This window comes from Symphalangus syndactylus, chromosome 4, assembly GCF_028878055.3.
Source record: "Symphalangus syndactylus isolate Jambi chromosome 4, NHGRI_mSymSyn1-v2.1_pri, whole genome shotgun sequence".
NCBI lineage: Eukaryota > Metazoa > Chordata > Mammalia > Primates > Hylobatidae > Symphalangus > Symphalangus syndactylus.
This window is the reverse complement of record NC_072426.2, coordinates 162,423,546-162,450,866: the sequence shown is the minus strand read 5'-3', so window position 1 is coordinate 162,450,866 and position 27,321 is coordinate 162,423,546. Positions and strand designations below refer to the sequence as shown.

Genomic DNA, 27,321 nt, shown 5'->3' with positions numbered 1-27,321 from the left:
TACTGCAGCCCAGAAGACAAATACAGGGAGTATCCCTGGGGCTCACTAGATCCTAGAGGTGTTTCCTCCCAATGACCATCCTCACTCCCCAAATCATGACAAACAAAAACTATCTTCAGACATTGCCAAATGTTTTACTGGGGAAGACACTGCTTCAGGTTGATAACCCATGCTCAGACATGGACAATGGCTACAAAAGCTCTTACATGGATCACCTCTCTTTGAAACGTCCTGTGATTTGGTATTGGTGACATTGCACTTTCTGTGTCTGAAGCTTCTTTATTCTCCCTTCTTTTTCCATTTTCTGTGTTCTTTCCCTTGATATTCTCATTTAAATTTTAAAGTGTTACTTCTAAATAAATAGAATTCACATGTAATCTCTCTTGTCCTGGCCTCTCTCCTGATCCCAAAGTGTGAATTCCCACTTGCCAATTTTCCAAACAGTTCTTCCAGAAGACTGTACCTGGATCTTCTACCACCACAAACTCAGCTGACCTCTGCCACACTGTCTCTTCTATAATCCCTGTTCAGTTAAACAGTTCAGCTCAATTAAAAACGATTTTTGAGTGCGTTGGGACCTTGAGGTTAGCTGGTTTGATATAGAAGAGAGTCACCCAAACAGATTTAATGCAATATGATAAGCTCCATGATAAAAAAAAAAAAAAGTATGTGGAGATCTGTGGAGTACAGAGGAGGAACATCTTATCTAGCCTGGGATATCAGAAAAGGCTTCCTTGAAGAGGTAAGTCACAAGCTGAGTCTAAAAGAAACCCAAGTGAGATAAGGAAGAGAAGATACAGAGGCATTTCAGAAGGGTAAAATAGTGCATATAGTGCAAACAGGCAGAGAGGAAAACAGATAATATTTCATTGATTTTTTACTCATTTAAGTCAGACTAAAGTGAACATGCCTCTTGAATGTAAATACTTACGAGCAGATATTTTTCTTTCCTTTGAGAAATTTCTAAATTTCAATTTACCAGTTCAGAGACTATGGATGGTATTTAGATCAAATTAATTTCCACAAAAGTTCTTCTTCTCCTATGGATGAGCAAGAGTTCCAACGTCCCATGCCCTGACCAACACAGGCTATGATTCAATTTTTCCAGACTATCTCAAAATTATTTTGTTACATTTAAAAGAATACTGGTGTTATTTTTAATAAAAGCATTCTTATGAAAGTCTTCAAAAACCCCCATGCTAATGAATCCAAAGGTGGATTCTCTAAGGCAGGCACAATGTGTGGCTGAGCCAGTGCTGTGTTGTCCGTGTCACAGAGAAACCTATGCTCTACATCCCCCAGGGGCACGGCTGGAACGGTCTGACTCCATCTGCCTAAGATTGGTGCACGCTGTGCTTCCCACCTGCACCAGGGCAGCAGCACATCCAGCCCCTCCCAGCCCCTCATGCTGGGCTGCTGGGCGTGCTTTCGGGATGTCCAAGAGGGTCAGTGTGTGGTGCCCCGGAGGATTTGCTTTCTCATGAGGGCAGGAGGAGAACCCTTTCTAACGATTTTGTTTTCAATGTTTACATGACATAAAGCAAATGGGGGCGAGGGGCGGGGTAATTCCTAGTATGTTGCTGGCATTGTTTCTTGTTTCCCAGCACAGGTGCTCATTTTGCCCAATGTTTCTCTCCACCTGGTCATTTCCTTGGGAAATTACTCTGCTAGGATAAGAGTTAGATGCTTTTCCTTGAGATTTTTTTCTAGGTAGGAAATTGCCACATGTTGTTAAAGTCCGATGTTCTTTAGTGTTTGGATATCCAAACCTGCCTCTATGTCCCTTAATTCTGGTTCCAGCTCCAGCTCTTCCATTCTTCTCCGATTCCAGAGAGGTCCAATACCCAACGTTGATCTATGTAGCCTAAGCTGTGTGCTGACTCTTCTCTCTACAGACTCTCAAAACATGTTCTCGGAAAGAACGCCAGCTTTCCCTTCGGTGTCTAACACCTTTCTCATGTGTCATATTCATTCTCTCTAATTCTCATAGAGAGTTGATACCTTGTCAACGAAGAAATGGAGACACGAGATGCTTAAAGAACATACTCAAATTGCAGCGAACATGTGCTCAATCTGATGTTTAGATGTGGCAAGCCAGTGTTTTCTCTTCCTGATAGGTTAGTTTCCTAAAAGTAACTTAACTTTAACTCACTTAAAGTTTGAAAAGTAAATTTTACAATGCATACAGATATTAAGATCTCTGTAGCACTGTCCATGTAACTATTGCTCTGTTGCACCACATGTTCATACAAAACAAGAGAGAGGAATTTGTTCAAGTATTTCAGCACATGAAGGCAATGTTTGACAGTCATTGGAATTTCTACTTCAGAAAAACCTCAGAACTCATATGCCAGAGAAAGTAACCTGATAAAGGAAGTAGAGTCAGAAAGAGAAGGGAATTATCACAGCTAAAGCAGTGACTCTGACTGTAGCTTTCCTTGTCCCCAAGGGCCATGATAGAGAGAGGAGCACAGCTAGTGTCACGATTTGCACACAGTAGGGGCTTGCAGGACCCAGAAACCTCTGCTCTTGCTCTGGATGTGCCCTGATGGTCACAGGTTCTTACGTCATCAGCTTGGAACAATATTCACTAGCAGTACTTGTACTAAGGAAATTCTTATAAACATTGAGCTCTGCCAGTTACCTTGACCAAACTCAACTCCAAGGAGGCACCATCCTTATCTAAGGGGAGAGGCTGAGTCTCTTCAGCTCACCAGCGGTTCAGAAGGTCTGTTTCCTTGCAGCTCCTGTGGAAGGTTTGATTTAAATATCTTTCTGTCTTTAGAAACTTGGGCATCACTTTAGAAACTGAGAGGCAGAGATCCCCTTATTTTTATTTCATCTTTCTGCAAGAAAAAAGGGAGTTAAAGATTGAATTTTCTACTGGGGTATGTGTGAGATGAGATGAGGCTAGGCTTGGACACCTGATGATTTCTTTGTTTTATTATTTAAGCACTGGTGGCTATTTGGTATTCGTTTATAGGGTATATCTAAAGAACAGCACTTTATATTAGTAAGAAAAAATAATCCAAAGCAAGCATTTTCATAAAAGCCATCTTCAATAATATTTTATTAATGTTCAATTTCAATTGTTTTTGAGAATAGAGGTTGGCTTGTGAAGGAAGGTGCAAAAAGGAGAGGGTCAATTCTCAAGTCATGAATAGTGACAAGTGAAATTATATGGAGAAAGGAAATCAATCCCACCAATTGAAAAAGGGCAAAGGCGGAGTTGAAGCAAATGAATCGTTATCCACAACAATGCAACTACTTCACAGGTGTGAGCCAGAATCTGAAGGAGTCCTCAGCGCACTATTGGTGATGAAATATTGTCAATAGATTTCTAAACAACTTCAGAGACAATGATCCGTTCTTCTCAGGGTGTGAGCTTTGATTTGCTGGGAGAGAGAATTTGAGAGGTTCCAAGAACAAAATCTCTCGGCATAATTTTACTTTTTTTCCATCCATAAGAGGTAGATCTGAGGCTGGTAGAGTTCTGATCCCTGGGTAGGGGTTGTACATTTTATTTGGATGTGTCAAGTACCAAACTGTGGAAAAAAAGTAGCGCAACTCCGGTTTGAATGAAAAGACAGCGCTTGAGTCTGAGCATGGCCTCTGATGAGCTGTGGCGTCTGGCGGTGTATTCGTCTTCTCCAGGGGTCCCTTTCCTCTCCCAGATGCTGAGCCTGTAGACCAGCTTCTCCCCCAAGCCCTTTCCAACTAGAATTCTATGAGGCAGTAAATGATGCTTTTACTTCTTCTGTTGACTATTTACTTTAAAACCTAGTATCTCAAGTCTAGACTGTTACTTGTTAAAAATTGGAGGGGAAATTAAATAAAGATGAGAATAAAGAAACTTCATCAAAGCTGACTCCTAGAATGAAATTTACCCCAGCTTTTGAAAATCTAAACAGAATTCAAAAATTTGTGTTGTGCCATATACCTATGGTGTCCGTCCTCTGAGCTGAAGCTCAGCCACTATTACCCCTGTGACCTGCACATACACATCCAGGTGGCCTGCAGGAGCCAAGAAGTCTGGAGCAGCGAAAAAACCACAAAGAAGTAAAACAGCCAGTTCCTGCCTTACCTGATTAACCAAAATTGCAACATTTTACCATTGTGACTTGTCCCTGCCCTACCTTAGCTGATCAGTCGACTTTGTGACTTTCTTCCTCTGGACAATGAGTCTTATGATCTCCCCACCATGTACCTTATAACCCCCTCCTCTGCTGAGAATAGATAACCACCTTTTACTGTAATTTTCCATTACCTCCCCAACTCCTATAAAGCAACCCCTTCCCCATCTCCCTTCTCTGACTCTGTTCGGACTCAGCCCACTTGCAGCCAAGTGAATAACCATCCTTGTTGCTCACACAAAGCCTGTTTTGGTGATCTCTTCACACGGACGCGCTTGACATATGGTATCTATATAAAGGGCCACAGTTATTGTGTTCTCAATGTATTTCATGTTGTATGTGGTTTGAATTTGACAGGGAGGCTGGTATATTGTTTCATAGATTCTTCTGGAATTCAGGGTTTGTACTTTGCCATCTGAAGGGGCAATTTCAGGTGCCACTATGCATATGTTCTCATTTAGGTTAGTTAACGAGCTCCTGTTTCCTTAGAAGGGTTTATGCTCCTTGGGGGCATGAAGTATGCTTTCTGAGAAGTTATTTGCTTACCTTAGAATTGCACCCGTTATGATAATCACAGTGTTCCAGGGAACCATAGAACGAAGTGGTAGCGTCTCCTCTAAACCACAGCAAACAGTTCAGCTCTGGCTAAACACAGCCCAGGAAGGAGTGATCCTCTGTGCAAAGCTTTGAGGGATGATGACAACCTGGAATGGAAGTGAGAGAGATCATTGCATTACAAACGAAGGATTTGAGAATGAGAGACAAAGGAGATTGAGGTCATCTTTTAACAAGAGGAAGAAACTGAAAAATTAAACATCGCTTGTCTGTAAAAAGTTTGTGGCATTTCTCTTCAGAGAGGTGTTATTGCTCTGAGCTGGGTGGCAGCTTGTGCCCTGGTCGACTGAAGCCAAACTCCTAAGGGTTAAAGGTGATTATCTGAATAATCTTTTCTCCTCTTTATCCTGCACCTGCCAGCCTGGAACATTCCACACATTCCACTCAAATGCATGTCCCATTCAAGGGCTAGGGGCTTTTTAAAACCAAAGGTAAGAGGAGGGGAGCAAGGCTGTTTCTAAGTGAAGAAGCTGAATGCACCTCACAATAATATTGGTTATCTCTTGTTGATGGTTCTAATGATCCCGAGCAAGGGCTAGAAGATGTAAAGGAAGATTGGATGGGCATCAAAGTAAATCCCACTGATTTGACCTTGTCTATAAGTAATTAACAAATATTTATTGATTGTCTCCTGTGTTTCAGGCATATTTCAAGCTGATGAACAAGAGATATTAAATCCTGCTTTCATAGACCTAATATTTGTTCTTGATAGAAGTGGGGAAAGAGTGAAAAAAAATAAAGAGAGAGTGAAGGAGAGACTATCAAGTACTGACTCAAACAGGGTGGTAAGTCAAGCGGAGGATGGGGTAGTCAGCAACGACTTCCTAAGTGAACTTGGGACTGCTGGTTGAATGATCATAAAGGGCAGGCTAAGCTCAGAGACAAGACTCTTGCCTCACTTCATCTAGGCTGCTTACATCTGCTTTATATAGTGGAGTAAAATCTTAGAAACTACTGGATTAGATAATATTGAGAGACCGCCAAGGCTTGTAAAAGTCTAACGTGCAGGCAGCCTTAGCTTTTTTTGGATGGTAGAGTGAAGGTGCTAAAATTTTGACAAAAATAATTGTCTTTACTGAACACTCACTATATCCTGGGTATTATCTACTATTCAATTCTCACAACAATCTAATAGGTGAATGCCCATTGGTTGGTGATCCAGCCCTCATTATTTTTCCATCTACTAATTTTTGGGACATAGCATTTCTACAGCAGAAATGCATTTACATGGCCTCTACCTGTGTGGTTGCATCTATCTATCTGTCTATCTATCTATCTATCTATCTATCCATCCGTCTATTCTCCCATCATCCACCCACTCACCCGCTCATCTGTCTATCTATATCTGTCTTCTGAAATAAAAGTTTAATAAAATGACTTTTTTTGTAATATATTTGTATAATTTCAATTATATCCTGGTCGATTTCTTTAAAAAAAAAAAAAAAAACGCTGGTAATTAGTAACTAAATTTATTTTACAACTTATTTTCGTAAATCGGTGGCATAAATAGAAGTTACGGGTCTGCATTTTGCTTTAGACTGATCTGTGTTTGAATTCTGGCTCAGCTATTTACTAGCTATCTAAATTAGGAAACGTTAACTTACCTTTTACTATAATCTGAATGTGTCCTCTAAAATTCAAGTTGATATTGTTGGGCTGTGTCCCCACCCAAATCTCAACTTGAATTGTAGCTCCCATAATTCCCATGTGTTGTGGAGGGACCTGATGGGAGATAATTGAATCATGAGGGCAGTTTCCCTCATACTATTCTCTTAGTAGTAAACAAGCCTCACAAGATCTGATGATTTTATGAAGGGAAACCCCTTTCTCTTGGTTATCATTCTCTCTTGCCTGCTGCCATGTAAGACATGCCTTTCATCTTCTGCCATAATTGTGAGGCCTCCTCAGCCATGTGGAATTGTGAGTCCATTAAACCTCTTTCTCTTTATAAATTACCCAGTCTCATGTATGTCTTTATCAGCAGCATGAAAACATGTGTTGGAAAATAAACCTTCAATGATACAGTATTGGAAACTGGAGTCCATTTGGAGGTGTTTCGGTCATGAGGGCTTTGCCTCATGAATAGATGAAGGCTGCTATAAGAAGGGCTTGCTGGAGTCTTCTTTCCTGCTTCTATTTCCTGCCATGTGATGGCACAGTGTTCCTCCTCTCTAGAAGACACAGCAACAAGGTGCCAACTTGGAACCAGGGATGTTTTATGCCTGAGAATATAAATATCTCAACAAATTATTTTTAGTTTATCTATTTTCTTGTGGCTTTCTAATTTCTACTTCCAGTACTTTTAGTTTTGTTCCTTTTAAATTTTAATATTTAAATAGAATCAAACTCTAATTTACTTGTTTGAATTACTGTTTTTCTCTTATTATGCAAGTAATAAGTCCACAAAGTAAATAGATAATCCAAAGAGTTCAGAGTGAAAAAGCAAGAGCAAAGTCCATTTGCCTGGCTCCTGTTCATTCCACAGAGCCCTCCTGTTTAGTTTTCTCCTGGGAGTCACATTTCTGTCCCAGATACCATGTTCCCCCTTTACCTGCTGTATCAACCGCAAGCTCTGCTGAGTGACCTCCTGGGACAACAGATGACAAGCTCAGCTGACTTTCTCTCATCTCACCTCACTTCTGAACTTCTTCCGTCTCTTCCAAATATTTGGTAGAATTGTACTCAATTCCTTTCATTTGATATACTTATAATATTAACACACTTAAATTTCAATGTCTTTATTTTATACCGTGACTACCCACTATGTAAATTCAGGATCTCAATGTCCTTCTACAACCCTCAACTTCAGAAATCTGTCAACTATTATTTAAAAATTTTTAAATTTTATAAGAGCAGCATTATATTGTCTTCTCTGCTTTGTGTATAGATTGATCTAAAAATTGAAAACCAGTCAATATAAAAATATCATGTACTTTTAACAATTATATATATACCAGCTGCTGCATATAGATATATGTCAAGAGGAAAGGCTGACTGCTAAAGGTGAATATTCCAAGTGCCATGTTTAAATAGGTTCTCTTTTAAAAAAATTTAGCTAATTTCTAAAAATCATATTACATTGTATTCTGTTTCATGGGGACCATGTGTCTTTCTGGTACTGTTTTATTGTTGCTTTCCCCAAATATTTTGAGTACATTTTTTCTTCCCTCTTCTGAAAAATGATGATATGCTTTTACTTTATCACTGACATCATCTTATTGCTTCATCATATAATTGGTTAAAGCAAATCTGCTGTCTCTGTGAAATTATCCTTCCTGAAGTCCTCTGACTTGGTTCACATTCAGACAGCTTAGTGGGCCTTGCAATATTGTCTATGGGTTGCAGAGATTGGAAAAAGAGAAGAGGATATCCAGGGCCCTGAAGAATGATGCTACTTAAATTCTGGTAAGGGGAAAATAAATCTGAACAAGAACCAGATAAAAAGTCACAAGAAAAGTTGGAGCCAAAGCAAGTACATTTTTGCATACAGAAGCAAAGGAACGAACTTGCTCCAGAACTGAGAAAATGGTCAGTAGTACAAAATCTTTCTGAGAGGGTAAGATAGATAAGGACTGAAATATATCTCTGTTCTGTGGTGGCATTACTCAAAGCTTACTTGTTAAAGTGACATCCCAAAGCCAGTATGGTGTGGGTTGATGAGCGAGTGAGGCATAAGGAAATGGAGACAAGTGTTGAAAGCTCTCCAGACCAACTTGTCTGTGAAGAGAGAGTAAAGATGGTAGCTGGAAGGGAATAAATGGTGGAGTGGGAGATGCTTTTGTTTGCCTGGGATTTGTTTCTGTTTCTGTCTTTTTTTTTGTAATGAAAGTGGGCTGAGTATGATTAAGAGCACTAGGCAAATACCTAGTTAGAAGGATAGATTGAGCGTAAAAGACAGAGAAGTAGTCTCTAGTCTCTACCAGAAGCTGGCACGCTTTTTCTGTGAAGGGCGGGTAGAAAGTGTCTCAGGCTTTGCAAGCTCTACAGTATCCGCTACCATGAATCAATTCTGCCCTGTAGCCACATGCGACATGTAAATGAATAAGCATGGCTATTCTCAATACAACTTTATTTATAGATACTGAAATTTAAAATGTATGTAATTTTCATGTCATGACATATTATTTTTTAAACCTTTTTCCAATCATTTAAAAATGATAAATGAAAAAAACCATTCTTAGCTCTGGCCATACATAAATAGGCAAGGACCAAATTTGGCCTATTCTCTGGTCATGTAAATTGTGAGGTTCCTAAGTATGTAGATGGGACTGGGATTTTTCTTTTTCTTTTTCTTTTTTTTTTTTTTTTTTTTTTGAGACGGAGTCTGCCTCTGTCTCCCAGGCTGCAGTGCAGTGGCACAATTTCGGCTCACTGCAACCTCCACCTCCTGGGTTCAAGTGATTCTCTTGCCCCAGCCTCCCTACTAGCTGGGATTACAAGCATGTGCCACCACACCCAGCTAATTTTTTGTATCTTTAGTAGAGACAGGGTTTCTTCATGTTGGCCGGGCTGGTCTTGAACTCCTGACCTTGTGATCTGCCTGCCTTGGCCTCCCAAAGTGCTGGGATTATAGGTGTAAGCCACCCTTCCCAGCTCGGGATTTTCAAAGAAAAGGTAGAGGGCAATAGCCTTAAACTTAGGAGAAAGGTTCAAATTCTGACATTACTGTTATAAGCTGTGTGACCTTGGGAGACTCACTGAGTTGTTTTGGGCCCAGGTTTCACATGTGGATAAGCACCTACCTCATAGCATGGTGGTGGAGAGTAACTGGGATAGCAGGCATGATATGCTCCCTTCAAGGCCTAGAGCACCAGTCAGCATTATATAGTAGGTTAGTCTTTCCTTCCACACAAATACAAGGACAAATATGTGTGAACTTCGGGATATTTGATAAATTATAAACTTTCAAAGTAAAAACAAAAGCAATCCTATGACTGATGATTAGCTATTGTGTGAAAGGAGAAGAGAGGGAGTTTTTTTAAAACGCATTACAAATAAATTTTAAGCAATAAACATGAGCATTATAGGAGAATAAATATAACTATGTCTATAGGTAATTATATATTCTCAGAGGAGATATGTATGAACTGAGAATTATTCCGATTGCCTGGCTAATCCTGTAGAGCAGGGATCAGCAAACAAGGCCTGGGCCTACTATTTGCCCACAAGCTGAGAAAGTTTGTACAGTTGCAACAGAGAATGCATGGAGCCCAGAAAGCTTAAAATTTTCCCTGTCTAACTTTTTATAGAAAAGGCATGCTAGGCTGGGCATGGTGGCTCATGCCTGTAATCCCAGCATTTTGGGAGGCCAAGGTGGGCAGATCATGAGGTCAAGAGATAGAGACCATCCTGGCCAACACGGTGAAACCCCATCTCTACTAAAACTACAAAAATTAGCTGGGCATGGTGGTACCTGCCTATAGTCCCAGCTACTTGGGAGGCTGAGGCAGGAGAATCGCTTGAACTTGGGAGATGAAAGTTGCAGTGAGCCGAGATGGTGCCACTGCACTCCAGCCTGGGTGACAGTGTGAGACTCTGTCTCTAAAATAAAATAAAATAAAATAAAATAAAATAAAATAAAATAAAACATGCTAATCCCTGTTCTGAAGATTTGTTCAGGCTCCAGAGTCTAACCTAATCTCACTCTAAGTCAATTACTCTGTGTGGTTGGTAGAAGAGCTTCTCAATTTACTATAAAATAATTAAAACAAACTTGTTTGCTAATTTCACAATATTTCCAAATGAAATCATAATAGAAACGCAGACAAATCTTAAGAAATTTTATTCAACTTTTAATGTCTTTTTCTCTTCTACTCAATTTTTATGATTAAATATTTTTAATGAATTCCTTCTTATATAAACTATCAACGTGCAACTGCAAAAAATAGATTTCTAAAAGTGAACCTCAATTATATAATGAATGATGATGATATATATTTATTGTCAATAATTTATATAAATTCATTCAGCTCTTGTCCTTTTTTTGCAGCGTTTTTCTTCCTTTTGCTTTCTCATGTAATAGCCATGAGAAATATCAAGACGCCAGACTATTACATAGTGTCTTGATAGTTCTTAAAAGTGATTTGTTTTAAAACAAATCCAATGACACTGAAAAAATAGGCTTTGAGGTTTTATGTACACAGTTTTTTTCTTCTCTTATATAAAGTTATATGTATCATTGAAACAATTAACAATGTAAAATAGATTGACAAGCACAAAGTTATATCTGGGAGGGTGATTTTACAGCCTTAAGTATTTGTTTAGTATTTTCTTCACTCTATTCTTTTCATACTCTTTGGATCTTTTATTTTTCCCTTGAAAAATCTGTTGAATATATGAAACCTGTTCTTAGATTCTTTTATAAAAATGAAATTTTGGAGATATCAGTACTAGGCCTGTGAATATCTTCTAAATGAAAACTGTTTTGCTTTTACTTTTTGGTGTTTAATTCAAGAACATTAGAACATGGCCATTGTGTATAATCACCTAACTTAGGTTGTGTATTTCTCGAGTGGGAGTTCACAATAAGACTTTTTTTTTTTTTTTTTTTTTGAGATGGAGTCTTGCTCTGTCGCCCAGACTGGAGTGCAGTGGCGCGATCTCGGCTCCCTGCAACCTCCGCCTCTGGAGTTCAAGCGATTCTTCTGCCTCAGCCTCACAGGTAGCTGGGATTACAGGCGCCCGCCACCACGCCCTACTAATTTTTGTGTTTTTTAGTAGAGACAGGGTTTCATCATCTTGGCCTCCCCAAGTGCTCAGGTTACCACACCTGGCCACAGTAAGATGATCCTTTGATGAGAGAATTGGTTGTGTGTTCTCCGCTGCACTTTTTTGTTTGGTTCAGGTTTCAACCGACACCCCCCATCCCCTGCCCACCCCTGATTTCATGTTGCACATCTAAAAACACATCATTGCCCTTATTCTTATTATTTCTTTTGCTATCAAGGAACACCAGACCAAGTACTGAGCACATTCTCTTTTGCACTCATTTTGTGTGTGTGCTTGCTTGCAGCTGTGTGTGCTTGCAGGTGCGTGTGCTTGCAGCTGTGTGTGACTTGCATGTTGTCCACATTTTGAGAGGGGGAAAATTATTTTTTTCTAGTGTAATCACCTTTCAATTTATTTTTCTGTTCTGAAAGAACAAAGGAACTATTATTAAGTTATTTAAGTAGTAAGAATACTACTGTCTTATCCAGATTAAGTGAAGATAATCAGTTAGTTTGGGGGATGGGAGAATTAGTCAACTATACCAAGCTGAGGTAGTTAATTATTCTGTGTCTTCATTCTCCCCTTCTTCCTTTCAGGATTACACCCTAACAGAGACCACATCTGGAGCTGTGCGTGTAAATATTGGTGACAGACACACAAGTGAAAGTAATGTGTGTCAATTCCAGATTACATATATGAAAATACGTGGTTTGCCTTGCGCACAGCCTTTCTCCCTGTCCAGGGTCAAGAATGTGGGAGTGTGGTGGTGATCTGACCTCCAGTGTGCAGGTGCAAACAACACACTCAATAACAGCGCATGAACCAATGCTATATAAGTCACCTAGATTGGGGGAAGCACTATTGAGAAGGTACGTCTCACTGCCCTCGACTGCCTGCCCGTGTGTGGACTGCCATATGAAACAGAAACAAACTTACATCTTGTTTGAGTGATGTTATTTTTGTCTCTTTATTGCACAGCTAACCTTTACCCTAACGCTCACCATTCTAACCATACCTGCTATCCCATAACCTTTTTCTTTTTCTGGGTTCCCTCCAAGTGCTTCTGACCCTTCTGAGAAACATCAGCCGCTCTGCTAGGTTTGTTGGAGTGATTTCCCTCTGGCCAAGACTAACTTAAGATCTATGCTACTATGGGAACAAGATTAAATCTTAAATACAAAAATCATTTTTAAAAATTGTACACCATATATATGGCATATGTATGTTTGTATATATACACACATCATATATTTGTATATACTATATATGTATATACTACATATCATTTTATTCTAGCTTTCCCAAAATACATGTACAGTGTGAACATGTGTTTCTTATTCTTACTCTTCTTTTTTTTTTTTTTTTGAGATGGAGTCTTGCTCTGTTGGCCAGGCTGGAGTGCAGTGGCATGACCTTGGCTCACTACAACCTCCACTTCCCAGGCTCAAGTGATTCTCCTGCTTCAGCCTCCCAAGTAGCTGGGATTACAGGCGTGTACCACCACACCTGGCTAATTTTTGTATTTTTAGTAGAAACAGGGTTTCAGTGTGTTGGCCAGACTGGTCTCAAACTCCTGACCTCAGGTGATCCACCCACCTCAGCCTCCCAAAGTGCTAAGATTACAGACATGAGCCACCACGCCCAGCCTCTTATTCTTTAAAATCAAGGCATTGCTAAAGCTAGAAATGAATAATAGGATATCTAGATTTTAGTAAATTTTACTGTTTATTGCTATTATTTTGTATTTCTCTGTGAGCTTCACTATTTAGTAAATAAAATTGTCTCAAATATTAATGAAAATATCAAGTATGATTTAACATGTTTTCTCAGTCCTGGCATCATCTCTCTCCTTGACATTTTTCAGGATATAAATATCACAGAATATGATAAGATATGCTAATAGATTAATAAAGTAAGTCATACTTTATACTATGAAGATATCACTAAGGCCTTTATTAATATGATTCTTATTCCTTAATTTAAGAATTTAAATATAAATGAAAAAAAACTGGTAAATGCCACCTTCAACGGCATTGGCTGAAAATGGTAATCAGTCTGACACTCCTCACAGTGGAACTTTAAAATGCCTTTAGAAGCTCTGGTAGTCCCTGCCATTGGCAGAGGAGGGGAGCCCTATGTGTACTCATGCATTGAAATATGTAGTGTTCCTGTTATTTTAGCACTTTGAACTTTGTTTATAAATGATACAATTTTGTGATTCTCTTCCAAACTATTGGAGTTGAGAAGCCACAGCACTAATTCCAGATCAGCAGCCTCTCAGTTTTAGGTTATGAGATTTTTTAGAGCAGAAATACAATCTGATTAATCTTTTTATCCTCCATGGCTGGCACAGTCCGTATTATACAGCCGACACTTCTTCATTCAGGAAACAATTAGTGAATGCCCTCTTTGTGTCAGGAAGTATCCTAGGAACTGGTGAGAGAATCGTGAACAGACAGACAAAGAGGGAACACACATTCTTCTAGCAGTAGGAAAAGAGAAAACAAAAAAAGAACAAATAAATATACACAATGCACAACTGCATAAGAAAAATTAGGTCAAGCAGATAAAAAGTGTCTTGAGTATAGGGCAAGGGTGGCTACAACTGGCCTGTCTGAAAAGGTCACATTTGAACCTAAAGAAAACAGATAGGGAAGAACATTTAGTGGATTGAAGAGGGCTGCAAATTGTGGCCGAATCCTCCCCTTGAAAGGTGTTTTCAGAAGCTCCCCTGAACCTTGCTGTGATGCACAGTCTATAGAAGAAACCATGCTCTGTGAGTTCCCAAGTGGGAAACTTGGAGATCTGTAGCTTCCACTGTTATGATCCTGGGACATTCCTTCTTGTAACGCAGCTACCATGTTATAAGAAGTTCGAGCCACATGAACAGGCCACGTGGAGGTGGACCTACCTCCAGCTGAGCATCCAGATACCAGCTGCTACCAGCTGCCTGCAGGTGAATGAGCCATCTGTTGTGTTTCTGCTCAGTTGAGCCTCCTCCAGGTGAGTGCATCCCTGACACCACATGTGAAAGAAGAACTGCCCAGCTGAGCCCGGTCCATCCAGAGGATAGTGAAAGATAATACGTCTTTATTGTTTTAAGCTACCGAGTTTCAGCATGATTACACAGCCACATGTATCTAAATCAAGTATTTTAAGAGAACATAGAGCTACATAGCCGCGTGTATCTAAATCAAGTGTTTTAACACAACATAAAGCAAATGCAGAGGAATCAAGGTAAGATTGTACTGGGCACTTTCCAGAACAGCAAGGAGAGCATTACGATTAAAGTGAAGTTACTAAGTGGGAGAATTTTAGCACAGGGAGCCAGAAGCAAGATCACGTATTATCTTCTGTTCCAGGAGTCACCAAACAATTTGGCCCACAAGCAGCCTGCATTGGGTTTGTAAATAAAGATTTTATTAGTGCAAAGCCACACCCATTTACTTAAGTATTGTCTGTAGCTGCGTCCATGCTCCAGTGGCAAATGTAAGAAGTTACAACAGAAGTCACATGGCCCATAAGACCTACGCTATTTACTGCTTGGCCACGTTCAGAAAAAGTTTGCCAAACCCGACCATTGGAACCCCTTGTCGTACTCGAGCAGAGGACTGGCATGATATGGCTTATGTTTACAAAGAGCTTCCTGGCTGCTGTGTAGGGAATTAACTGAAATGGAAAATACAGAAACAGGGAGAGTATTAAAAAGGTTGGAGGCATAGGATGACTAAGTACAATTGGTAGAGGTTGTGAAAATCGGTCAATGCAAGATATAATTTGAAGGCTGTATTGGTGGGTTTTAGGTGGATTAAATGTGATCAAGTTCAAGGATGACTCCAGATTATTTTGGCTTTAACAACCGATAAATTCAGCCAGTAAAAAGTAGTTGAGTAAATTATTTTTGATATAGCAATTGCCAAAAAGGGATATGTTTTTGATATACCACGTAGCTATATTTTACTTGTTTTCGAATGAGATTAATTTGTCAATAGTGAGTGTATAAACCAGTATTTCCATGGAAAGTCTGGACAGACAACATTACTTTTTCTATTAGAGAAACACATTTTGTTGTTGAGTTTTCATTTGCTAGGACCGAACATTCATCTGCGGGACTATTCCCTGAAAGCAGAGCACTGGGGCATTGGGAGAGACAGCCTGTAGCGTTCCTGCTATGTCAGCCGTCGGTCTCTGGAGGAAGTCCCTCTAGGTCTGAGGGTCTTGTATGTTATCAGGTAACCACTAATGGTGTGGTTCTTTGTCTTTCTTCGGAGTGATTTGTCTATTCTTAACCATTTTGGACATGGTTGCTTAACCACACTAACAAATAATAAAATGAACAGACACGTTTCAAAAGAAGGCATACATGCAGCCAGCAAGCATATGAAAAAAAGCTCAACATCAGTGATCATCAGAGAAATGCAAATCAAAACCTCAATGAGATAACCATCTCACACCAGTCAGAATGGCTTTATTAAAAAGTTAAAAATAAAAAAAACAGATACAAGGTTGCAGAGAAAAGGGAACGCTTATACACTGTTGGCGGGAGTGTCAATTAGTTCAATCATTGTGGAAAGCAGTGTAGTGATTGCTCAAAGAGCCAAAAACAGAACTACCATAGGACCCAGCAATCCCATTACTGGGTCCAAACCCAAAGGAATGTAAATCACTCCACCATAAAGACACATGCATGCTTACGTTCACTGCAGCACTGTTCACAATAGCAAAGAGAGAAAATCAAGCCAAATGCCCATCAATGACATAATGGATAAAGGAAATGTGGTCTATACATACCATGGAATACTATGCAGCCATAAAAAAGAATGAGGTCATGTCCTTTCCAGCAACATGGATGCAGCTGAGGCTATTATCCTTAGCAAACTAATGCAGGAACAGAAAACCAAATACTGCATGTTCTTACTTATAAGTGGGAGCTAAATGATGAGAACACATGGACACAGAGAGGAGATCAACAGATACTGGGCCTGCTTGAGGGTGGAGGGTGGGAGTAGGGAGAGAATCAGAAAAAATAGCTATTTGGTAGTAGGCTTAGTACCTGGGTGATAAAATAAGTACCTGGGTACAACAAACTCCTGATACACAAGTTTACCTATATAACAAATATGTACATGTACCCCCTGAACCTAAAGTTAAAAAATAATTAAAAATTAAAAAATTGTCACATTTGTACACAAATGGCCTACTAGATTCAGAGGGGTTCAGTAGGGGGAGATCATGTAAAAATAACTGCACATGGAGGCTCAACAAAGGGAGATGCTCCCTGGGAAACAGGAGGTGACTTGTATTAGATTCACAGAAGAGCAGACCCCACAGGGGGCTGTGTGTACCTCTCCACCACCCACGCGGTCAGGTGTGAGGAAATCGAATGTGGAAAAAGACAACTCGTTTAACAAGCAACCTCTCACTACTGAGAAGCACCTTGCTAAGGAATATAGGCCTGTAGCTGTCACTTCCAAATCCAGTAACTTTTAGCTTCAACACCAAAGTATGTGACCTGGCACCTCTCAGGAAATGGGAACCTTCTGAGAACCTGGAAACTTTCCCTTGATTAGAAGCAACATTGTGCTTCATGGAAGCAAATTGCTCCTGTTCACAGTGAACCCTTCACAAAGAACCCGGCAGGCAGCTTCCTGGTCCTCCTTTGAAGAATCAGGTCACACATTTGCTTCAGCTGAATCCCACGAAAGCTACAGGCAATTGTTGAAGAGTGTCCACTCAACACAGAGCTCCTCAGTAAAGTTCTCATTTCTCTCAACAGGGTTTGTGTGATGATTTTTCCCTAAGGGCAGAAAAGGCGGACAAGAGTCAGGCAGACGGAAACAAAGTGTCTGGGGGACGTGGCATAATGAGAACTGCTTCAGGAGGGGGAGCACGGGGCTCCCAGGCAGAGCCCAGGGCCTATGGCTGTCATTCAATGTGTTTCTCTTACCTTTGAAATGTTATCACCAAAAATGCAGGATTAGCACAGTTCCGCATAGTTTTTTGAACCAAATGAAAAGATGAGCTTATTGGTGTGTAACTGCAGCACAGCTGGGAAAATTAAAAAGAACTCAAAGAACTGCTGTTATCTCCCTCTGATGGCAGCACCTCCACCCTAACCCTAAGACCGCCCAGTGGGAGCAGGAGGCTCCTGCCTCTGGAGTGCTGGAGATAAGAGTTGCCCCAAATCACAGCCCGAAATGAAAATTGATATCAGGTCCAATGATTGAGTACTGACAATTTTTCGAGCTTAGGAATGGTTTTTCTTTGCAGCTGCAAGGCTGACTTTTGTATTTATGAGCTCTTGGTGAGTACTGCGACAGGTTTATTATTTGTTGGCTTTTTCCGCATTGCACAGTAAAAATTGTTTTCAAAGAGTATTCAAAAGCGAAGCTGGCTGTCACTGTAGCAAAGCAAACCCATCCTCTGATATATTTCACTCCCTGGATTGATAACTGGCTCCATGGTTTGGCATTTCATGAAAAGACTAGAAAGAGAACAAGTTCCAAGGTCATTAATCCTTGCTCTCCCTCAGGCTTCCTTGGGCAGCTGCTTGTGTCATTATCCACAGTTCTTACCGCTGATCTCAACAAGTCCTTGCTGGCCCCAAACACTGGATTGTCACCAGGTAGCCTCTGCATTTCCCGCACTCCTCTTATTCTGATCATTGCCTCCGCACAGGCACTGAAGGGGCTGCCTCCTGGGGTGAGTCCTCAAAGCCCCAGGTTTGGTTGGACCCTCAGATCACAGCTTTTCAAAAGGAGCCTTCTTGGCAGCTTCCCACACTCAAACGAGGAGTGGAAAGTGGTGAGAACCCTTTGCTGCTGGAAGCAGCACAAGACACAAGAGAGTATCAAGCTTGAAACGGGTGTTCACCTGCGCATCCTGCGAATCTGTTTCCATGGCCATTTGATGTAATTATTCTTGATGTTCCACCTATTGTGCCATGAGTTAGCACAGAGGAGAGCCATCACTGTTCCTCTAGTTACAGCATCGAATAACCTGCTCTGCTGTCAGGGAGAGAGGCTGTTATTTTTTATTGCTGTAAAAAGGCTCAGTGCGGTGCATGAAATGTCAGGAATCGTTAAACCAAACCAGCCCCCAAAGAAAGAGCAGTCGGTGATCATGGAACTGGGATCTCTAATTAACCAGAACAGGAAACTTGGGGAATTCGGGTTGCATTTGTGATTGGAGGAGTGTGTGGAAGTCTCCTCAGAGCCCTTCCCTGGTTTGCCTCATTTCAAAGAGATTCCTTGAGCTCCAGATGGATTCAAAATCCCTAATAGGTCTCAGATCCTGCCGAGGATTCAGCATAAAGTGTTCTTGTCACTTGTCAGAGACCTGCGGGTGTTGCTGTGGTGCTGGAAGTGTGAACTTTTGCAGAACATTTAAATTAAGCACAAATATCCTTTCCATCTGTCCACTGTGGAATATGCTTTTCTAGGCAAAAGTGTTTTTTCCCCAAAATTCTTACTTTTCCAATTGGAGACTAAGAAATCTAAGCCCTTCAAATTTCTTTTCTTTCTATTGAGTGCTATTACACTTTGTCTATAGCGTTAAAGGATTTATTTTTTATTTCTTGGGGAAACAGTTCAATATGACATTATTAAATGATATGGAGTGGAAAGTATAAACCAACTTTTAAATGTGCTTCAGTCAATGGAGGTAAATAATGACGGCTCAGGGATCCTTCCAGCATCCTCGCTGACTGCGCAGGAGGCTTTGGGGTCTGGGGAGTCAAACGCGGAAACGTGTGAGGCACCATCTCGGCAGCTGTGGGGAGAGCTGAGGTTCGGCCTGACTAGCACTCTCAACAACTTTGCAAATAAAACCTACACTTCTATTTGCTTTCTTTTACCTGTAAATGTGTGTGTGTGTTTGCATGTGTGTATTTTCCCCCAAAATATATGTGAAAAATATATTTGCAAAAATTCTATGGTAGGCTATCATATGAAAATATGGATTCTAAAGAATCTTTGCTATGCTCTGATTTTTGTAAAATCCATTTTATTGAGTTAAATTTATATATAATTTACCCATTTTAAGTGTACAGTTTATGGGTTTTGACAAATATATATACTCCAGTAACCATAAGCACAATGAAGTTATAGCAGTTTTCCAGCTCCCATCAAATCCTCTAGTGCTCCTTTGAAGTCAATCCCCTTCTCTAGCCTCAGCCCCTGGCAACCACGGATCTACTTTCTGTCCCTAAAGTCTTGCCTTTCCTGCAGTGTCACATAGATGGACCCACTTCTGCAGGGTGTTTGTTTCTGGCGTCTATCACTTACCATCTTGCTTCCAGGTTCACCTGTGCCGTTTCGCTGTCAGCCGTTCTTTCTCATTGCTGAGTGAATTTCTCATGCAGGTGTCCCACGATACATTCATCCATTCCCCAGCGGATGGGCACTGGACTGTGTGTGTCTCATCTCTGGCCATTAAAAATACAGTTGCCACTAACGTTTGTGCACAGGGCTCCTAGAAGCAGAGGAGAGGAAGGCACATGAACACATACCGAGGGAGGGCAAGGAGGGAAGGCCATCACCTGCATGTCAAGGAGACAGACCCCGGAAGAAACTGGCCCTGCCAACACCTTGATCTTGGACTTCCAGCTTCCAGGACTGTGAGGAAATACATGTCTGTGGTTTAAGCCACTCAGTCTATGGTGCTTTGCTATGGCAGCCATGGCAAACTAATGCATTCGCTCACTCCTTTACCTCATCAAACAATCGTTTACAACAGCTCTCCCCTGCTGGGCGCCACTCAAGGCTCTGGGCAGATGGCATCCTGCGCTACAGAGTCAACCTTCCAGGGCTCGACAACACATAATAAAAGGAAAAAGCAAACAAGACAAAACAAGATGAGACAATGATGTAAGGTTAGACGCTATGATGGAAAGAAAACAGGAGACTGTGCTAAGCAGGGATGGGGCCACTTGGGACTGGGAGGGCAGGAAGGCGGCAGGAAGACATTTTAACCCCAGAGCAGAGCGACAGGAGAGAGACCTCGAGGTGACCCCGGGAAGAGGACACAGGGAGCCAGAGCTGCAGTGACAAGCACAAGGGAAGATGATCAGCCACTGAGTGTCAGGTTGGTGTCAAGCTCCATGTGCCAGACACTGTCACTGTCATCACAAGGATGCAGGATCGCTACCTCCCTCTTCACAGAAGGGGAGACTGAGGCTAACTGGGGGCGTGTCCTTCCCACAGGCTCCCAAACCCACAGACCTGAACGGACACGGGAATGCGTATCTTGGGGGTAAGCAAAGGCTTTTCAACAGGTGTGAGACTTCGTATAAGGGAGATCACTTTCAGATCCTAGCTTCACTTTAGTTTTTCCTAAAATTAATCTCCCTGAGAACACGCCTGACATGAAAGAACTGGCCTTTCCTTTCCTGCCTCCCCGTTTCTAGTTGGAAAGCATGTCTTCCCAGGCATGAGTCTTTCTGTCAGCCTGACCCAAGTTATAAAAACCTGGAGTAGCCCTAAAGGAAGGACTAGCGATATCACTGTTGAGAGAGTTCATGGCTCTGATGATGACTGCGTGAAAATGACTCCGATGACTGCATGAAAATGTTTTCGTGGGCCAGGTAGTGTCCACTTCTTTGCTCTGGAGGAGAAGCTGCTAGATAATTACCTATGATTGTTGTTAATGCAAATGATTATGGAATTTTCAGCATATACTTCAAAAGGATTTAAAACCACTGAGTGACATTGCTATAAACAAACTCCTTCAATTTCCATCTACTTGTTTATGGGAACAAGGTTTTATAAATTACATCTATAAAAGTGAAAAGTAGGAATAAAACGGATGTTGAATCCGACCTCACTGTAGCAGTAACATCCGTGGAAATGTGACCCACTGGAAAAAATAAGCTCCATTCATCTCATGAAGAGACGCATTTCCAATAATAACTGACTTCAGGTTTATCAATCACTTAAAATTTAAAAAATATTTATGTTTTTAGAATTGAGTTCTAATAATAACCATAATGATAATACAATTCTGAAGAACTTTTTAAATACTTACCTGACTTGTGGTCACATGAAATACTAAGTATAACAAATTTCAATTTATATCTAGAATATTGCTTGAAGAATATGATTGGGTTACCAATAAAAGACTTTTAAGCACAAGTATATTACATAAAAAAATATTCTCTAAGGATGAAAATGGAGGAGAAAAAAGCAATGTAAAATTTCTGGCTATGAGAAAAGCTTATTTATAAAGGCTTAGTTTTGTATAGTACGTAAATATCACTGGATATACTCAAGCTAATAATGTAATCAATTATTTAAATTTTTCAGTATTAAAATAGGCTGGAAATTAAATCCTTTACAACTGTCTGAATTTAGGATAATTTTTTGAAATATCAACTCATCTTCAGTGTTACCAGTTCAATTCTTGGGTCCCAATCTCAGTGTACTCTCAGCCTATGTTGAATTCTTCATAGGACTCATAATCTTGTTTATATCAGATATAGCCACCCTGAGTCTACTTAGTTCAGAGTCGCTCTTTGACCATCTATTCCTCTCACAGACTTAACCCTTTCCACTCCAGTAAACATTCTTCTTGATGGCTTCTATTATAAATTGCAATGTGACTAGGGCTGCATGTTTGCATGAGGCATGGAGCAAGATATCATGCAGTGGTCAGTAACTCTGCTTCTAGATTCTAGATTAGGATCCAGACTCTACATCTTCAGAGTTGGTTTTCAGGCAGTTTTAGTTTTTAACTTTTTTGTGTCTAATTTTTTACATTTTGAAATGCGTATAATCATAGCAGCTACTTCACTGGGTTGTTGTGAGGAGTGAATAAGTTAACACATGTAAAGTGTGTAGAGGCGTGATTAATACATAGGGTTGTTGTGAGGAATGAATAAGTTAATACATGTAAAGTGTGTAGAGGTGTGATTAATACATAGGGTTGTTGTGAGGAATGAATAAGTTAACACATGTCAAGTGTACAGAGGTGTGATTAATACATAGGGTGATATTGTTATTTTTACATGGAGCTTGTAGAGTTGCTCATTACTTTATAGACACCTGTGTAAGTCAGTATCTATGCATGCTGTAAGACTCACTAAAACTTAGTGAATGCATGTTATCACATTTTTTAGAATTGCTAATTTAGCCTTTGATATATTTCCACACAAAATACCTTTAATTCCATAAAAGGTAAGCATTTCGTGTAGTGTTTATCTACCTTATTTTTCAAACTATTTTTTTGTAACCAAAGACATATTGTCCATAAGAAATGTGAAGCCTTTTTATGATTGTGAAAGAATGACTTAGGGCTTGTCTATTTACGTTGGGATTTAAAAAGTTATCAGATTACTTAGTGAGTGATCAGCATCCCCTTTTCTTTTGAATAGCTGTTTCTAATCTTGTGGTAAAAAAAAAGAACTGATTAATTTCCTCCCTTGTTGTATACAGGAGTGAACAAAGGAATCAGTAATCAGAAGCTCAGATTTAAATCTTCTGTTGGGTGTGAATGACAGCCTCATGCCCATCTCTAACCTCCTTCACTTTCTCTGTGGCCATCACACTGTGTCCCTTGCTCTTGGTGAATTTCCCTGCCCTCATTTACTTTTTTTTTTTTTTTTTCCAATGTTACAGGCTAACCTGAGTGGCTAAAGATAGAGCCTGCATGTTGTATGTGCAGACACACCATGTCACCTGACCCAAATTATTGCTCATGAGGTCTCATCATTCATGTGACTTTACAAGGCACGGATAGAATGTTTGGAGATTCGAGTGCTTTCTGCCTTGACTACTCACTGTCTGCAGAGCAAAGTCATATTAAAATCTGTTTTGTTGTTGAAATATTGAAAAGGAGAGTATTGTGTAGCAATGATGACATTGTACTGGAATGATTTATATCATTATACAATATTCCTTTTACCTAGAACACTAACATATACTTCATTTGACCATCTCTTTTCAACTGGGAAGATAAGCAAGACAAATATTAATGTTATAAAATCAGGAAATTATTTGCTTAGGATCTTTATAGCTGGTTTGTGGTGGACATGGCCTTGAAAGCAAAGTACTGCTCAATTTAGAGGGCATTTTGCTCATGCAATGTCCATCAGCATTACCAATCCAATGTGGGCATGCTAGGGGATTATTAGAGCCCATTCCTCGTTCACTCAGAAAGTGTTGCTGAGTACCCTTGTCCAGGTGCTATAACTAACACATGCTGACTGTCTGGGTGCTTTTTTTTTTTCCTCCCACTTTACCCTCTCAAATAGCTGGGACCACAGTCATGCACCACCATGCCTGGCTAATTTCTGCATTTTTTTTGTAACGATGGGATCTCGCCATGTTGCCCAGGGTGGTCTCTAACTCCTGGGCTCAAGCGATACTCCCACCTTGGCTTACCAAAGTACTGGGATTACAGGAGTGAGCCACCACGCCCAGCCAAGGGTCCTTTTTAAAATTAACTTAATTTTAAGAAACGAGGTTGCCTCCTGTATTTTATTGAAAGTTAATCTAGTGATAGCTAATAAATACTTTCATTTCAAAGAAAAGCCTGGATGATCTTTTATGTCTTTCTTTCTGAAAGATATTTAAATTCTCTGTTACTTCTTCCTAAGCAAACCAGATCTACTTGTTATAAAGCTATTTTTGTTGGAGAAATTGATACAAGTCTTTATTTTTAACTTGTGGGGCCCTTTAATTTATGTCATTTCCTTTAATATGTGCAGGCACCATGTCCAACATATTATTGAAAGACTTTGGCTATAGAATTTCTTATTCTTGTTAGTGTGACTTTCTGAAAGCTCAATATTTGGTATGGCATTATAAGCATTTACCAGTTAACAAGACCTATTATTCCAAATTTCCTCTAATAATGAAAGTTCTTTTCGTTGTCACATTTTATATATCTGATATGAATTTAAATATTAAGTGGTGGAATATTTCATATTATTTTCTTATATTCCTAGTTATTAAATTTTAAATTATCTTACTTTTAATATTAAGTAAAATACTATTATTTAAATGTTAATTTAAAATTTTTATTTAAAAGGGTATTAATCAATTAAAATAGTATTAATTTTCTTCAATTAGTTTCCAATTAAGTCAAATAATACACGAAGGCATTTTAATTATAAAAGATTCAAGCAATTCATAAAAAGTTATATGAAGACCTTCACTCTTCTCATCTTTTTTTAATCTACTCATTTTCCCAGAAGTTCCACGATTAATAGTTACTTGTGTTCCTTTTGAGCCTTCTCCTGATACATTATGGAGGGATCTGTGTTACATATATCACAAATGCACACATTAATACACCAACTTTTAAGGACCCCTCAACTTGTATTTTTGGTGTAAAACATGGACTAAATTAGGATTCTCTATTTTTTATTTTGTTTTGTTTTGTTTGTTTTTCGAGACGGAGTCTCACTCTGTTGCCGGGCTGGAGTGCAGTGGTGCCATCTTGGCTCACTGCAACCTCCGCCTCCTGGGTTCAAGCAATCCTCCTGCCTCAGCCTCCCCAGTAGCTGGGACTACAGGCACGTGCCACCACACCCAGCTAATTTTTTGTATTTTTAGTAGAGACGGGGTTTCAGCATGTTGGCCAGGATGGTCTCGATCTCTTGACCTTGTGATCTGCCTGCCTCAGCCTCCCAAAGTGCTGGGATTACAGGTGTGAGCCACTGCACCTGGCCTCTCTATTTTTTACTTATCCTTCTTGACACTCAGTGGCCCTTATAAATATGGAGACTTGAGCTGTTTTTCAGCTTTTAGAAATCGATATCTATCATTTCTGTAATGATTTCCACTTTCCATTGGCACTTCTCCCATGGGCATTTCTAAGATTTTGGAATATTCTTTGTGCTTCTAACTCTCAAATGCTTTCCATATTTGGATCTTTTGGCTAGTTTACTGGGAGAATCTTTTAAAAAATATTTCAACTAATTTGCTTTTCAATTGAGTGCATTTTACTTTTTAGATCACCCATGAATTTTTTGACAATTATATTTAAAAGATTGAGATCACCAAGTATTTCTTTGTAAGGTATACATAATCTTCTCTAATATCCTTGTCATAATTAGTTACACTTGTTATATGTATTAATTAGGTTGCTGTTAGTGCTTCTTTCTGTCGAGTTTGGTGTATTTGACTCCTGGCACAGGGTTTGCCCAAACGCTTTTGGATTTGTCTTTTCCTTTGAAATCCTTGTCCATTGGGCTCTTGTGTTTCTAGGAGTCAGTCATGGTCCTTCGGGGTTTTCTGTTTCTAGAAGTCAGTCATGGGTAGCAACTGCAGATGAGGCGCTATTTGAGGGCTCTTAGGATGGATGAGTTCTTTCTCCGATGCTAGCAGCTCCCTGGGCACGCTCCTCATTCTCTTGCTCAGGAAATCTCACTTCCTGCCTTCTCAGCAGCAAATGCTCTTCCTGACCATTGCTCCGTAAAGGGGAAGAAGATGTAGTGCCCAGAGGGGTCCAGGTGCTTCTGTTGTCGTTACCATATTAACTACCCACCACAACTATCCCAGAGCAGTTTTTATCTGTGGAGCCTTAACTTGGAGCTCCTCAAAATCCACGTCTAGTCAATAGCATTTTCTCATAATTGTCTTTCAGATTTCTTCTAGGCTGTTTTCCCCCATATTCTTTCTTTGTTGGCTTAATACGCTTTCTTTCTTTTAGGAATTCTGCAGGCCTCCTGCTATGGATTGAATATTTCTGTCCCTCCACAATTCTTTTATGGGCCCTCTAGTCCACATTGTGATGGCATTTGGAGACAGGGCCTTTGGGTGTGGATATTATGAGGCCAGAGACCTCATGGTGGGATTAATGTTCTTATGAGAAGAGCATGAGAGCAGGCTTCCTCTCTGCTCCCCCTGCCACGTGGGACACAATGAGGAGACAGCAGGTCTCACCCCGGATGCAGCCTTCACCAGGCACTGCATCTGCCAGCGATTTGGTCCTCTCAGCCTACAGAACTTTGAGAAATAAATATGTGTTGTTTAAGCCACCCAGTCTATGGTATTTTTCGTTATAGCAGCCCAAACTGATTTAGAGACCTTCTTATACTTTCTTGAATTTTTTTTCCTTTTTTAAAAAATTCTATTATTTCATGAGAGGTAGGATAGAAGTGCTTTGCTCACTCTGATTGTTGGCTGGTTTGTTTCTCTCCTGAATTTTCAGCAGTAAACACAGGCCTCACCACTGGGCTATGCATTGTTCCTGAGCGAACTGGCTCATAGCAAAGTGCGGTGGATACAAAGGTCGTCGCATTTCCTCGAGGTTCCCAGTTCTGTGCGTTCTCCCACTCTGGAAGACTTAAGAATCTTAAAAATCATTTATGCGCAATTCTAAAAGATGAAGTACTTATTTCCTGGGGGAGTGTACATTTTTGAAAGAATCTAAGTCATGTCTTAAAGCATTGCACGTACTTACAAGCAATCTGGGAAAGTTACAGGCAAAAGGTAAAGGGCCGGGAGGTCGCGCACACTGCGGCGGGAGGTCACGCACGCTGCCGCCGGGAGGTCACACACGCTGCCGTGGGAGGTCACGCACATTACGACGGGAGGTCACGCACACTGCGGCGGGAGGTCACGCACACTGCCGCGGGAGGTCACGCACATTACGACGGGAGGTCACGCACATTACGACGGGAGGTCACGCACACTGCCGCGGGAGGTCACGCACACTGCCGCCGGGAGGCTACGCACACTGCCGCTGTTGTCTGGGTTTGTGTTAAAGGTAAGGAACATCCCTGCTCATTTTCAAAATTAGGTTTACGTGTTCTCCCCAGGTTCTTTTGTCATATCAAAGAGGTCTTGAGTTACTGTTGCTCAGTCAAAGGGGACAAATGTATCATTATATCTTAACATCGTATTCATTATTAATTACATGC

General features: G+C 40.3%; 1 long non-coding RNA gene across 1 annotated transcript; it reads right to left on the bottom strand.

Annotated features, from left to right (window-relative positions):
- Positions 1-17,200: 17,200 nt before the first annotated feature.
- LOC134736428 (uncharacterized) lies at positions 17,201-26,912 on the bottom strand. The gene is made up of 3 exons (XR_010120433.1): positions 26,862-26,912; positions 19,742-19,928; positions 17,201-17,253 (listed from the first exon to the last, which is right to left on the bottom strand). It is a non-coding gene; the product is annotated as an uncharacterized lncRNA (long non-coding RNA).
- Positions 26,913-27,321: the final 409 nt, after the last annotated feature.